At 37.2% G+C, this 13,166-nt stretch overlaps 1 protein-coding gene and 1 long non-coding RNA gene across 3 annotated transcripts in view; one reads left to right on the forward strand and one right to left on the reverse strand.

Moving 5' to 3' along the window:
* Positions 1 to 13,166, reverse strand: part of NTN4 (netrin 4) — a 94,703-nt gene that overhangs the window by 16,900 nt on the left and 64,637 nt on the right. The gene's annotated exons all lie outside the window — the stretch shown is intronic.
* Positions 2,032 to 13,166, forward strand: part of LOC141570153 (uncharacterized) — a 41,427-nt gene continuing 30,292 nt past the window's right edge. Inside the window, exon 1 of the long non-coding RNA XR_012494065.1 lies at positions 2,032 to 2,162. This is a non-coding gene — a long non-coding RNA (uncharacterized LOC141570153). The remainder of the gene's footprint in view (positions 2,163 to 13,166) is intronic.

The raw sequence follows: 13,166 nt of genomic DNA on the forward strand, positions 1-13,166 counted from the left end.
GGGCATAGAAATGTGGTGGCAGCTAAAACTGAGTGGGGATATGAACTTGAGTGAAGGTTTGAGTTTTGTTATAAGACGGGAGAATTTACAGCATGTTCGATGTTTGATGTTGATAGAAATGATTCAGCAGAAAGGGAAAGATTGATGACCAAAAGAAATGGGAGAATTGTTAGAGGAATACTTGGGCATACTTGAGAGAGGAAGAAAGGACGGGATCTGGTGTAGAAGTGGAGGCGCTGGCCTTGGGTAGGAGCGTGATCAGTTCATAGTAACAGGATGGAAAGCAGAGTATTTGGACACAGATGCAGGTGAGTGGACACGTGCAGTGGTGGGAGCTGGGGGTGATGAGATCGATGCCCGGATAAGGGGATGAAGAGGGCAGCGCTCTTTCCTCTGTGAAGGATGTGAGGCTACAACAGAAGTCAGCAGTCCGCCCCAGAAGGACTTTCACCAGAAGCCAACCACGCTGGCAGCATGATCCCAGACATCCAGCCTCCTGAACTGTGAGAAATAAATGTTTATTGTTTAAGCCACGCAGTCTGTGGTATTTTGTTATGTAGCATATGTTGCTGCTCACAGGCTGGGACTCCCTAACACTTTCTTTGTTCCTGGGATAGCAAAAATAGTTGAACAAAGTAAAAATAATGTGCTTATTGGATTCGTCACAAATTTGTATACCCTAACCTCAGTTGGGTTCCTTAACTGATGCTCATGAACCCTATTTATTCAATTTTACCTCGCCTCTCAAAAAAAAAAAAAATTCTCACAGTGGCTGTCCCAAAATATCCCTTTTTAATTCACACTAACCACTTGGTCTGGAATTTCTAATTAATTGATAATGTCCTCTGGATAATCTTTTCTCCACCTCAAAAATCTCTTTATTTTTCCAGTCTTCTCTAAGAATCACATGAAAAATGTCTCAACTAACTCCTTCCTTTATTCCCTTGGAAACTTCTTTCATTGATTATTTTCTTTGTCATTAAAATCTCAGTTTGGCTTCAATCTGTCTTCAGAGCTCAACTACTAACTGTATGACTTTTGGCAAGATACCTAGACTCTCATTTTCTCAGTGTTCTTGTCTGTAAAGTGGAAATGAGAACAATATTTACCCACATAACAGTTGTTAGGATGAAAGGAGATTATGTATGTAAAACAGTGTGGTGTCTGGCACATGGTTAATTAATAGTGAATTAACTAACTAATTCAATAAATCTTGTAGAGATGTAGGATCTATGTTTGCATAAGTAATGATGCCAGCCCTCAAGGAATGCATACTCTTGTTGGGGAAACAGAAACATACACAAAAAATTTCCATACACTGATAAGTACTACAATAGAGGTCTACATAAAGTGCTACAGGAGCAGAGGAAGGGAAAACGGACTGAGGGAATCACATAAGACCCACAGAGGAGGGGTCATATAGACCTTCGAGCTGATCCTAAAAGATGAGTAGGAGTTTGCAAGTTGACAAGGAGGGGAAGATAGGCGGTTGCTTATTTCAGCCTAGGGAGATACTATCCCCATTGCATTTCTTTTAAATAATTTTTTAAAAATGTAATTGTGGTTAAAAAAAACCCACATACCATAAAATGTACCATCTTAACCAATTTTAAGTGTACAGTTCATCCCCATTGCACTGTATGTGGAAGCACTTGCTGTTTCCTGAAGATGTAAAGGTCTTTCCTCCCTCGGTTCCCTTGGCTGTGCCTGCGTTGCCTTTCCCCACCGTGTCCGTCTGGACCCTGACATGTTTCTTGTCCCACTCCCTTCAGACCACTGTCTCCTTTATGCTGCCTCTGGTCTTTGTATATATTTCTATTTTGTGTATATATCACAGTCCATCATTATTATTTGTTTATATGCCTGTCTCCCTTACTGCTAGACTCTGAACTTATTGACAGAAGGATCTTTGTCTTATACTGTTGTTTTCTAGGCCCCTGAAGGACATTCCAGGCTGTGGGAATCATACGTGAAAGGGCCTGGCCATTTGGAGACTGAAACGTTTAGTGTGTCTGGAGTGTACATTGAGTGGAAAACTGAAGACTGAAGTTTATTATACATTTGGAGAGAATGTATAATATGTAACATGAATGTATCAAAGCGCAATGAGAAGACTTTAAAGGAAATCACATAATCCAATATAAACATTTCAGTATTGTGAGGTGAGTAAACCAACAGTTACTGTATCACTCAGTTCAGTCAATTTGGTTTTTGACAGCAGATAGGGGAACTAGAAGAAAGACATTGTAGGACCCACATTTAATGTAATATATGGTATTCTACCACCACTATTATCTTTTCCTTTAATACAAAATTCAAGCCTTTCTAAGATTTGACCTCTCTCTACTACCATATATCTTAAAATGTACACACATTTCTGGAATGGCCAGAGAAGAATGTGATTCTATCACATGTGCTAGTGGATTTCTGTCAATGTGACTTTTTACATAATTAAGAGATAAAAATACCATTTGGAAACTATGCAGAACTAGCTCCAGGCAGAAGGCCCTGACACCTTTCACGGCATACTTTTTCAGACTTCACACTGAGGCTTGCCTTGCATACCTATCTCCTGAAGATTGTGTAGCAGACAATATCTGACACACACAATCTGCATTTCTTATTTTCTTCCAAAATGCAAATATATTTTCTTCTTGCTTGGGGAAAAATATGGTTCTTCTTAGATTGTGGTTCAGGTTCTGATTCGCCAACGTATATTCCTTATTGATTGTTGAGTCTAAAATGTAACCCAAGCATTTACTTTTGCATGTTCCTTGTGATGAATGTCAAAGTCACAACCCAGTTGGACTGATATAAATCCCTCAGTTTTATCTTCTTCTTGTTAGACATAAAACCCAATAGTAAACATTTGCTCTAAGCTGCTATCACAACCAAATTAGTAAGACAGAATTATTTAAAATGTCATTTCTAATTCCTAACTATTGTCACAAGATTTCTTTAAGAATGCAAATGACTAATTTAAAATAGTGTATTCTCTACTGATATGTCCTGTTATAAGAAAACCTGAAATAGTAATATAAAACATTCAAAACAGATGAGATAGGGGAAATTGATACTTTTACAAATGATCTCACAATAGGTTCCCTTCAAATAATGAATTTAGATAATTGCTAAAGGCTATATAAAGTTTACTTACAAATATACAGTTGCAGCAAGACATCTGTGATATGAAGCACGTCCCTCTACAGAGCATTAGAGAAAAGACTTAGGACAATAGGCTGCTCTGGAGTATCTTCCACCAAGAAACATAATTGTTAATGAAACAATGAACGAAAACGTTTTAAAATAACCTAGTGCATCTGTAAGGCTCTAAAACTAATATTTATTTCAACCATAAAGGCTGACAATAAATACAGCTGTTTGGAAATTACCTGTAGTATCTTAGGAAGACAGAAAATAAAACAACGCAATATAATAGAGTTGGTAAGGGCACAGGCTTAGGAGTCAGACTAGATGAGTTCAAATTCTGTTTATGACACTTATTCCTTACAAGTCTTTGTGAAACTAACCACCTCAAGTCTCAATTTTCTCATCAATGAAGTAAGAAATAATACCTATGTCATAGGGTTGTGTGAGGATTAAATGATACATTGTATGTATGTATCAATGTATCAGGCATTTAGTGGCACCAAATGCTGAAAGAGTAACTATCATTATTATCTGGATAAAACATACTACCTTAAAAATGCCCACCATTCATTCATTCATTCATTCATTCATTCATTCATTCACACCCTTCATCAAAGAGTTGTTGAACTTTAGTGGTAACATAAAGTATGCCAGGGGCTGAAGATACACAGATGAAGACAGGGTCACTAGCTCTTCAGTGAGGGAAGAGAGATATGCCAATCATTACAGGGCAGTAAATGTTATAAAGAGGTAGTGCAGGGGGCATGGGAGTGCAGAGGAAAGAGCAGTAACTGCCTCATTGCAGATATGGGTTGTTTTTAAAGGAAATTAATGATCTAACTGGCTTTCATAATTGTCTGAAATTCCTTGCTTTGCACCTGGGAAGAATTACTCTCCTTTTGTGGATCAGAGTATGCTGCAAAGAAGTAGGGTATGATCTATGATCTTGCTGCTTATAGGAAGGTACCCTACAAAGTAATGTAGGACAACAGTCACAGATGGCAACCTATGTGAACATAATAAGTATGTAAATATGAATGCAAAATGGCCAGGAACTAATAGGAGAGTTACGGCTTCCTTTATTCTGATGGGGTTGCTACCACCTTTGGTTGTGGAGTCAGAGGAAACCACTGCTGCCTTTTCATTTTTATTCCCACCTTCAATAGAACTCTAGGCATCTGTTTGCACACCTTTCTCTCAGAGAGTGACCCATGATGCCAAGCGTGCTGTAGAAAGAATCAGCTGAGTTCAGCATCTCACCCCTTCTAAATTGCCAGGACTCCTTAGCATTACCTTATGGCTCTAGCTTTTGCTCTGCTGTTAGTAAAAGCTACACTAGGAGCAAAATACCCTGCAAGTATTTGCTCCTGATTTAGCCTTTCTAAAAACAGAACTCAAAGTTCAAGGCCCTCAGCTGGGAAAGGCTGCCCGTCCAGCCCTTTCACCAAGGCCCCGTGGCCACTCCTTCAGTGCACAGCCCAGGCTCCCAACATTGTTTTCTCCCGAAAAGGCCAAGGCCCTACAGAACTTCTGATGGGGGATTTTTAATATCAAAGCTATTTCAAAAGCTGCGCAGCTGCCTGGGGAAGTTCTCAGAGGAATTCAGGGAGATGACTTGGAGAAGCTGCTCTTAACAGAAAGAAGACAAAATGAACTGTTATGACTATATTAAGTGTGAAGTTAAATGTTAGATAAAACAAAGTCTTCTACCTTTTTTGGTACTGTTTTTTCCTTTCCTTCTACTGTCAACTCTTTTTGCTAGTGGATGAATAGTTATAAAAAACATACAGGATATGCTGTAAACAAACTGACTCTGTGACAGGCAATACGATTTACCCGTTTACTATCCCAGGGAGCAGTTTTCCAGTCGTCCTTTAAATGTTATGTGCATTGTGTTCAAAGAGAGCTAGTTCCACAATATTCAAGGTATATGTTAATTTCAAACAAAATTATGCTAGAATAAATCTAGTAATAATCTAAATTAAGACTCGCCTGTCCCTTACTGAAATGCAGTGTCTCCTGAGTTATTACTGTACCTCCCACCCAATAGAAGGAGATCCATTTATACATGAAATCTAGCCATTCCTGCCTCTATTTAATGCTTTAACAAATACATGTAAGGTATTTTTTACATATTTTAATTACATATTTACTTGGGTACATTTATTTATCGCCTGTTTCTGTGGGGTTAGGGACTGTTTTATTGTATATACAGTGACGTATACTTACTGTCTTATATAAACTTTTAAATGAGCAATGCAAACAAATACAAAAGTCATACCCTTTATATCTAATGCTTCATTGTGTGAGCTCTGTGCAGACCCTCAATTTGATTTCTGTATCATCCTGTCCTCTTTACAGGTTGTAATAGAGCTAGTTACGATTTATTCCTGGGTATAGCTAAGAGATCTTAGATAGCTAAATAGCCAGCTTTATATTCCTGGGGTGCTACTTCAGTCAAAACAGAAGAAAAGTACTTTCGAGTGTACAGATTTTATTATGGAAAAACTTTTTGGTTTAATTTTGGACACTGTATTTTGCTTTGAAGAATTTGGTTATATCACACACCATTACTTTGTTGTTGAAGAAATCCTCCTGTAGTGCCAATCCTCTCAGGCACCATCCTCCCAGGAACCTAACCAGGAATTGTGGTCTTCCCTAGCTCCTTTTTCCTTTGGAAAAAGAGCCCTTATTTATGCCATCTGTCTTAGATATCTCTTGGAACTGATGTCACGAGTCCCTGCTATAACCTGTCATGGTACTCTTCTCTTCATAACACTTAATGGCAGTTTTTAATTACATATTTACTTGGGCACATTTATTTATCGTCTGTTTCTGTGGGGTTAGGGACTGTTTTATTGTATATACAGTGACTATGACAGGCCTGCCACATGGTAGGCCCTGAGTAAATCTATGTTGAGATTTTAATAATAGATGAATTATAGTCAGTAAGTATTTCTTAATGATTAAGGGTCTTCTGGCATCCAATGTAATCTCGTTATGATTTTCTGCCTCACTGCTGTCTCTGTAGGACCCTGTGAAGGCCTAGAAGGTAGGAACCACATCTTTCCATCTCTGTATCCTCAAAACTTAGGACCATAACTGACCCATTTTAGGGACTCACTCAATCTCTCTCTCTTGAATGAATGTGCCTCTCAATAAGCAACAACCATGAAATGATTTTATGTTTTGATGAACCTCCTAAAAGGCTCATACTATTTCTTTATAGGTTTTTAGTATCTTTGCACCACAGCATTTGTAGTACTAAGATACTAGGAACAGAAAAACAAAGCAAAATAGGAAATCCATAGACAACTGAAATGGTAAAGTAGGACAGATTTATTCTTAATTTTGCCAGTGAAAGACTGTTCCCTACATGAGTGCAAGACTACTTCCTACATTTAATGCTTCACTAAGTTGAGTTTTATTATTTATTGTTTGTAATAAAAGTTTTTTAATTCTAACTCTGTAGGAGACATTCCTTACCTATAAATGCCTCTCACTGGCAGCAAAATTTTTTGTCACATCAATCAATCTGAAATTCCTTTCCTCACTTTCATCCAATTATATCTAATTATGACTCTTTGTTCTAGGGAAGTAAATTATTTTTTGCCACTCCCTATATCCCGTTACATCTTTTGAGTATGTGTAGAAAGTTATATTCTCTCCGAGAAGTTTCTTTCCTAGTTGGTCTGAGAGTATTTATCCTTTTTTCATATTTATTCATTAGTATCTCTCTTTTCTTGATTGTTTTGCTGGTCTATCTGGAACACTCTCCAGTTACTTTCATCTTTCTTGTACCAAGATTCCTTAAGATAAATGCAGTTCTCTATATTTACATTTTACATGGCTATTTATCAGTAAGCAGGGTCTCACTCAAAACCCAAAGCCATAATTTAAAAAAAAAAAATTCTAAGTTCTTTAATAATTATTTTTGACTCTATATGTCTGATTATTTCCACCTTTGTTAGTTCATTTTGTTTTCATCATCTAGGTCAGAATGTGGAATCAAGTTTTTTGGATCTTTGTAGGTCTTTGGATCAAAGTCTTTGGGGTCAGACAAACCTGGGTTCAAATCCCAGCCCTTCCAAGTTCAGCTGTGTGAACTTGGACAAATTATATAATCAAATGAAGCCTCAGTGTCCTCATTTATAAAGTATAAAAGATACCACCTACCTCATAAAAGTGGCTAAAAGAGAGAACTTATGTAAATTGCCCAGTACAGTGTCTGGCCCAGAGCAGCCACTCAACAAATGCTACTTCTCCTTTTTATACCCCGTCTAATTTTGTCCAGACTTTCTGAGGGTTTCAGTGTTTTATAACAATTTGCTTGATTATTGAATGCTTGTCCTCCTCAAATGCAGAATGACATATTATTTATTTATTCAGTGAACTACTTTCTGTTTTGGAAACTTTTTAGAGAATTCCATGAACTCTGCTCTTCCCCAGTTTGACTGACTTTTATTATTCATCAATTCATAAAATTTCTCCTTTTTGGATGAACTCTAATATGTGTTATTTAATCTTTTAAAAGGATAGTCCTACTATGAATATTAGATTATGACATGTATGTTTTCTCTATCTTTTCCACTTCTTAACCCTCTGGTCTTATATCCTAGATTTTTTAAAAAGTTGAGATTGAAGCTTCCCAACTATTATTGCCAAATCACTGGTTCTATTTAAAGTTTGCTTTTCAAAAACAGTTACTTCATATTGACTCTATGCTGGAATCATTCACAGTTACTTTCAGTATAAAACAAAGATGTCTATGTTGTTTATATGACATAGAATGAACTCATGTGGCTTTTCTAAAACTGCAGTTTGAAAGAAAAAGCCCACTAAGCTACCACTGGAAGAAATGTCAATGACCTTTGAGAATAATCCTTTTCTGAGCTAGACCAGAACACAGGCACAAGAATGAAAAATGGAAGGTGCTCATGGGTTCCGAAATGTGTCACTCTGGTAAGATATTCTGGATTTAATTAATTAAAAAATTTTACTTCTGAGACAATTTGAAAGGAAAGAACAACCATCCAAAAGGTAGAATGAAATAATTGTTAAATAGAGGTACAAGCAAACAGACAAACACAGAGATTCTTCTTGGGAGCATCATGAGAAGGTAATATCTGGTTAGAGTGTGAAGGATGGAAAGGGAGTCTGTGGGAAGATAGCCACCCACTTAAAGCACTTGTATTTTTATCAGTTGAGCAGTTCTTACCTAAGCCAGAAAGAAGAGGGGGAAAAAAGAAAGAAGAAGAAGAAGAAAAGAATTGGATGAATGGTAGAACTCTTTCTTTATACAGTTAGCTGGCTAGTTAGGGTAACAGTAACCAAGTAACCAGACAATATCTTGGTAAACACTTGGTTTGGGTTTTAGGGCAGAGGGACCAAGTTTATTTTTATTCTGCTAAAAAGCAATTGACTACATTTATTTTGGCCCACCAGGGAGGAAGGAAGGGCACGTCAGTTTTTCAAGAAATTATTTACTTTGACAGGGAATAAACTCTGCTTTCTTTTCCATTTGCTGACTTTTCTTTAAATATGGAGACAGACTATGCAATAGTTAAAAATATATCTTGACGTAAAAGTCAATAAATGAATTATTGTAGAGTTACTGACTGGCTCTCTGCTTCCTAAAAAGAGAGCTAACTCTGTTCTACAAAGCAGTTTCTTTACAAATCTGTATCAAACCATGTGTTTTACTAAAGTAAGGGAAATTTTCTATAGCTGTTAATATTCCATAGCCACTTTCCCAAAGTCTAACATTGAATATATCTTTTGGTTTTAAAAGGAGGGGGAAGGGAAAAGAGACTTCATGAAGAACTGAATTCAATGATTATTTAAATCGAACACAATAACATAATAGTTTAATGCTATGTTCGGAAATATGTAAATATGGATGTAATAGCAAATGGTCAATGTAGTAGTAAACTAATTTTATTATAAATTCCAGTCACATAATAATTCACTTCAAAGTGTGAGATACTTACAGTAAATAAATTTATGTACTATGCATAAAAGGGCATTCTCTGAATAGAATTGTTAGGTATTTATTTTGAAATAGTTACATGAAAAACAGACATCTTAGAATTCTGCCGGAAATTTTTCTTGGAGAAAAGCAGAGGTTCTAAACTAGGCATTCTTAAGTGGGAGAAGATAATTGACATGAATGCTCACCAGCTTTCATATCTATCATTGTGTCAGGAAAAACATGTCTAGCCAGAGTTTTAGTAATCCTTTAGGATTTTCTGTCAGAGATACGGCTAATTCAGTGAGAAGATTAAGTTATAGATGGTTATTATCTCAAAATCTTTCATCCAAAGATGAAAGTGAACAGAGCTCACACTGGATACAGGAATGTATATATTGTGGTTCTTAAATGCTGGCCAGGAGGCTGAATCAGAATCACCAATGATGCTTTTTAAAAAATACAGATATCTGTCCCCATCCCTATTGGAGATTCTGATTCAGAAGGTCAGGGGCAGGACTCTGAGATTTCGTATTTTCTGTAAGTGCTCCCAAGTGATTCTGATCCACGCACAGGTTTGACTAGAGAGGAGAAGTGCTTGGGCCAGAGAAGGGGGCTGTGGAGATGCAGGCGAGGCTCTGATCAAAGGAGAGAAACCATCCCACTTTTGGTTTAGAGTCTATCTGAGTTACTGACATCCTGATTAAAAACAATGATCTGGTAGCTTGAAACTGGCCATGGTGGGAAAATTTTAAACCACAGAAACTGGCCAGTGCTACAAATCAGGGCTTTTTGTTTTGTTTGGTTTTTCTCCTTAGAAAGTCTGCATGCCACTTGCCTATTAGGGTTATTCTCACATTTATAATATGCCTGCCATGGAAAAGGCGACTTAGATTATAGATACCAAAGGCTCATAAGTGACTTTAGAGATTTCAGATGAGTTACTCCAAGAGAGACTTCTCTTTTGGAACAGAGAGACAGTAGATCCTCAAAGTACCTGAGTACACCGTGATAATTATATTTTCCATTATGTCTGTCCCTTAGTGACCAACCAGTTTGAACCTCCATTGCTGCGCTCAGCCCTAGATTCAGCTGGAGAGATTTCACATTGTCCCTTGTGTTCACAGACCTTAAATGCACTGTCCTTTTAAAATTCTTTTTCTGAGTTGTAGAAATAAATGCAGTTTCAATGATGCCCAGTGACCTTAAAAAAGCAAACAACACCTTTGGAACCCTCAGAAGTGATTTCTTGGCAATGGCAATGCGTAGTTGATTGTTTGGGTCCCACAGTTGACTCTGGTTACAGTTGAAATAAAGAGGAAGTGAGAACAGAGATGATTTAATTGCGCACAAGACTAAATCTTGTGATTTAGGCTAGTAGGTTTGGTTCGAGGCCCTTTTGATTCAGGTTTGATGCATTTATCACCATCAATTAAGTATACACAAAAGGACCACAACAATTAGCATAGTGCTTCTCAGGAGAGTGGGAGGAAAAATACAGCCTGGAACATGAATGGAGCCAACAAATCTTTGGCTTATTTGGCAGGGAGCTAGCTGCCTACCTGTGAACAAAGTCCCAAGATTAGTGTCACCAATATTTATTGAATGAATTAATAGGCACAGGTAAGTACTCTATTAAATGTGCAGTAGGCTGAATAACATCAATTCATTCCATTTTCTAGATCAACTCATTAAAGGCAACAAAGGCAGTCATTGGTTAGAAAGTAGGACAGATCTTGTGTTTCAGCACAAATAAAAGCAGCCACCAAAGAAGAATTGGAGGCTTCTCATCAAGGAAGTCTCTCTTAGCTGCCTTCACCCCACCCCCACACTCTTCCTAAGGCACTTGGTGTATCTTTCTCATTGCACTTTCCTCATATATTGGGGATAACAATAATGCCTTCATCAAAGTGCTTTTGTGAAAGTTAAATGAATTAATACGTATATAGATAGACTTTTGAACTGTGAACAGAAAAGAGTAGGCACTCAGTAAATGTCAGCTATTAAGATTATATGAGCACCATCACCACAGTGTATCAAAATGACCTGTTATTGTAAATTGCTCTTCATCTAGAGTGTAAGATCTTTAGGGAAGACCTTTTCATCCTTACCACAGTGCCTGGCACAGAAAAACCACACAACAAATGTCTCCTGAGCTAAACTGAGATATAATTTATATACTTCTAGCAATTTTTGTCTGGGCCGCTGCTTCAGGTTTTCAATGGTTCCAACTCCTGAGAAGACATGAACTAGGAAATAAGGACAATAAGTGTTTTCATATATCATTGCTCACTGTAGATTGCCCAGGCTTAGTTTTTGTTTGTAATTATTTCATTGATAGAAATAGAAGGTTTATTATTTCCTTGCGTACAGTTGTAGGTTCTGGCACTTGGAAATGAGGACCAAATAAACAGAAGGAATCTTCTAGGCTAGGTCTTTCCAAGTGAAATCTTCATATAGATATGGCCACTATACAATAGCAACATTTCCCAGTGTGTTCTGCAGGACGCTGGTCCCACAAGATGCTCTGTAAGAAAACCATACTCTGGTTCTTACATTCTCCAAAGCTCTATAGGAGGTGTATTAGGAACATTCGCATATGAAAAGCTCTGAGAAATCCTGAAGTAAAGACGCCTTTGATTAAATCACCATTTTGTAACTTTCTAGGCCGTTAGAAAAGTTTCCCCTTATCCTAATTCCTATTAACATCTCATGGAATTAGTATTCCATGGATCAAACTTTGGAAAGTGCTATACCATAGAAACACATTTATCCAGATTTTCTTTTTTTTCCCCTCAGTATATCTTCATGTAGTTCATTTAAAAAAAAATCTAAGTTCATATGCACATAGGTAGAGATGCAAACCTTGGTTAATTTGGATGCTCAGGGAATGGTAGGATGTTCTGGCTAATTTAAAAAACTTAACCTTAGAACAAGTGCTAAAATGCCAAAATTTAACGCTTGTTGATTGAAAGCATTCCGAAGCATTCTCAAACTTTAAAATGATACAGTCACCTGGGAATTTTGTTAAAGTGCATGTTTGATTCAGTAGGTTTGGGTGGGATCAGAAGTTCTGCATTTTCTAATCAGATGATGCCAGTGGGATTTCTCTGGACCACACACCGAGTAGCGGGTTACTTTTCTGCCTTGGTGAGCACAGTAGAATAAATATAATAAAATTGTTATTTTGAATAACATTGTACATGTTGTTGATGGAACCACACACTGAAATGCTTTAAATTTTTTAAAATATCAACTTGTTTTCTTGATGCTGCCTTCCTCATGAAAGTAAAGAAGGAAATGGGGAGAAAAGTTGTGGCTGTAGCAACATCTCTGTCAGTACCCAGCATGAAATCTGGTACACTCTAGGTACTTAATAAATGTGAAGTACATTAACTTATTTGTTATAAAATTTATTATCAGAATTAATAACTCTAGAGGTGACATAGGGCACATCTGCCAAAGAGAAAGTTAATGATATGAGAACATTACTAAATAATAATGAAAATGCTGCCAAACATTGCCAATTAAACAATATATTATGGAGAGAATTTAGGTAGAGAGAAGAACTGGATGTGCTAATAAGTGTTGGGATCTGCCCGGCTCAGAAAAGGGAAAGAAGGACCAGAAGTTGTCTGTAAGGAGAACCATGCTAGGAAAGTGACTGGTCACAGGCATCTCTGTTCCAAACATACGCTGAAATAGACATAAAGTGAATGGAGATAGCCCTTTCTTGAGCAGTCTACCCAGAGGATCAGGGATCTTTCTATAGAAGGAAAGAAGGAAATATAGATCTTCCCTACCAATTCGTCTGCCTCCTACGAATTATGCTAAAAGGACTAAATTGGTGTCACTTATTTTCATAATCCCCTACTTGGTGCATGTAAAGCTGAATCTTTTCTATATGAACCGGGAGAGAGTAACAATGTGATTTATTAGTAGCAGTTCCTAGCTTCAAGTCTGAGTAGGCACAAGGAGCAGGAGTAAAACAGAATTCTCTGAAAAACATCATGATGCAAATGTAAATTTTGGGCTCAGTGTTGAAAGT

This window comes from Rhinolophus sinicus, linkage group LG02 (assembly GCF_036562045.2).
Source record: "Rhinolophus sinicus isolate RSC01 linkage group LG02, ASM3656204v1, whole genome shotgun sequence".
NCBI classification, from domain to species: Eukaryota; Metazoa; Chordata; class Mammalia; order Chiroptera; family Rhinolophidae; genus Rhinolophus; species Rhinolophus sinicus.